At 41.7% G+C, this 2,779-nt stretch overlaps 1 protein-coding gene across 1 annotated transcript in view; it reads left to right on the top strand.

Annotated features, from left to right (window-relative positions):
- cdhr5b (cadherin-related family member 5b) overlaps nt 1-2,779 on the top strand; it is a 50,077-nt gene that overhangs the window by 513 nt on the left and 46,785 nt on the right. The window lies entirely within an intron of this gene.

A 2,779-nucleotide genomic window follows, 5' to 3' on the forward strand; every position in this document is an offset into this window, starting at 1 on the left:
TGCTCAGTCATGGCTCCTGCCATACCTGTCTGTTGCTCAGTCATGGCCATTTGTGGCTTTTCTAAGATCACTTTGCTGTGGTGGCCATCTTGAATTAGGTTAACTCCAATGTTAGTCAGTTGTAGATGTTCAGCCACTGAATACTTTCTGAAAGCTTGCATAGATTCTGCTCTGTAATTCATAAGGTATTTTGCTAACATCTATTCATTACATTTACCCACTTTTCCCTTTTCGGGTCACAGTGGCTGTTGGTGTCCATATCCAGTTATCACTGTATGAGAGGTGGGGTTCACCTGGACATGTCTCCAGTCCATCACAGGGACACATGGAGACAAACAAACATTCTCTCTCTCACCTCGGGACAATTCAGAGTTACCATCAGTCTAACATGCATGTTTTTGGTCTGTGGGAGGAAACTGGAGTATCCAGAGAAAACCCACGCAGCACGGATTGAACATGCAAACTCTACCCAAAAAGGACCTGGGCCAGGATTTGAACCGGCGACCTTTTCACTGAGAGGCAGCAGCTCTACCAGCTCAGCCATCATGCCACTATTTTGCTAACAGATAAGCAAAACAAACTGGCTTGCACCAACACACATCCAAACAAGGAAAAGCCATGACTGATTCATGTTCAGCAGGTAAGCAGTAAAGATTAGTGACTGAAACAGGAAGTAGTGTCTCAGAATCAACATTACAGCTGTAAAGTTCAAAGGTGGACAGGTTTACCCTCTGCACCGACACATTTAAGGGAACTTTCTGAGAGTAATTAGCAAATTTGCATTTACAACTGATTGTTTTTGAAGTTGAAGTGATTCTAGATGGCTGACCTGGCCTAAGATTTGGTGAGCTAATGGGTGAGACTGATCATTCGACAACATTTTACACACACATACAACTTATTGTAAGCCAACACGCTGTGCAAGGTCCCTGTTTTAGGATTTGTCAACAACTATTTGGATTGAACTCCGTTATCAAAATGTTTTAAATCATGGGACAGATTTTCTTGAAACTTCTGGGGAATAATCATTGGATGTACAAATGATTAGCTTTACGAGCCAATTCAAAATGGCTGCCACATTCAGCTGACTTTAGAAAACAAAAGTGGCTTTGACTCAGTCAGGTGGAGGTATTAAACTAAAATGTGATGTGGTAGTAACTGACAGTCATTCACAATGCATACACTGAGCGTGACATCTTCCAATCACACCAAATTTCACGTAACTTTTTTCGCAGTTTGACCCAAACAGCTTCATCTCTGTCATTACTCAACAAGAGAACTTTCAGTTTTAAACTCTGACATGAAAGATGGTGACTACAAAATATCTTTACTTTTTCTAACTCATAAAACCTGTTAGAAAAAATTGTGTCAAGCTTATGAGCTTTTTGGGGGTTTCGACAAGCTGAGAGAGCCATGTCACACAGAGACAGAACAAGGAGCACCGGTTGCTCTCTCTGCCCCCAATGTATCCTGTTCCTCTCAGAGGTGAACAGAGGGGAGGAGAGGGGAGTCATTTCAAAAGTCACAGAGCCATCAGCGTGATCTTCAGGTATGGTTGTCATCCGAAAACCTGCAAAAAGCCACTCAGGGTTTGTGTCCATCTCACACTCCTGAATGCTGTTGTGAAAAGAGAACGTCACATTCTTCCAGCAGTGGATCAAACATTAGCCATGATGAAAGATGCTGCAGTGTTACAAAGCTTGAAGCCTGATGAAGACTTTGGAAAATCCCCCTCACACCTGCGTCATTACTCTTTACAAACTTCATCACACCTTTTGGGAGATACCTGTTCAGCAGACTCACTTCTGGCATAGCTTCAGTTCCAGAACGTTTTCAGAGGAGAATGTCACAGACGATGGAGAATACATTCATTTTTTTAATCAAGCTCAACTGATTAATTTTTCATTTTGAACATATAAAACACAAAGAACATAAAAAACCCTAAAACACTGGATCAGTCAGATGCTGGAGCATGTTGATGGAGTCATCCGTTATACTGCTGACATTCTGGTACACGGTAGAGACAGATAAGAGCAGGACCAGAGATTGCAACATGACGGTCTCACTCTAAACTATATTATCCAGTTTTAAGACTGGGATTAAGAACAAACAACAAAGTCCATGCTCAATAATCCAGGTATACAATCCAACATTTTTCAGTCGGGTCATCAGGACGGCTTCTTTTTTTTGTGCTGAAACGTTTCGCCTTCGATCCAGAAGGCTTCATCAGTCAAGGAAACACACAACAAAACTGATTCTTCCTCCAACAGCTTACTGCAAAGTGGAACAAACCAGCTCTGCTTGTGATAAGATGGTCTCTTTGGTACGCTCCTCCTCCATTAATGGGATTAAATCTTTCCTTTTTGATAAATCCTATAGTTAGGGTTGGCTTGTTATGCTGCTATAGACTTAGACTACTAGAGGACAAACTGACTTCATTTCCTTAAATGAATTGTTAAAATTGAATAGTCCAAAAAAGTTCAATCTGGTCCTCTGGACATTTAAAAAAAAAAAAAAACGTAGAAACGTCTCGTCTTTCATCCAAAGGACTTCCTCAGTCTGAGGTGCTGTATTCAGCTCAGTCTCTTAAATAGCACCTTCTCAGAGTGGATCAACCAGTTTTGCTGCTGACAACCAAAACCAGCTGATCACATGCTCAAGAAGGACCATCAGCTTAACAATGGATCATTAGCACCTGATGGCTGTTTACTGTTCACAGAGGGCTGAGTGATACTAGCAATCACAGCATTGTAAGAGGGGGACAGTTGAACCTGGAGGC

Source organism: Nematolebias whitei, chromosome 10 (assembly GCF_014905685.2).
Source record: "Nematolebias whitei isolate Nwh7 chromosome 10, NemWhi1, whole genome shotgun sequence".
NCBI classification, from domain to species: Eukaryota; Metazoa; Chordata; class Actinopteri; order Cyprinodontiformes; family Rivulidae; genus Nematolebias; species Nematolebias whitei.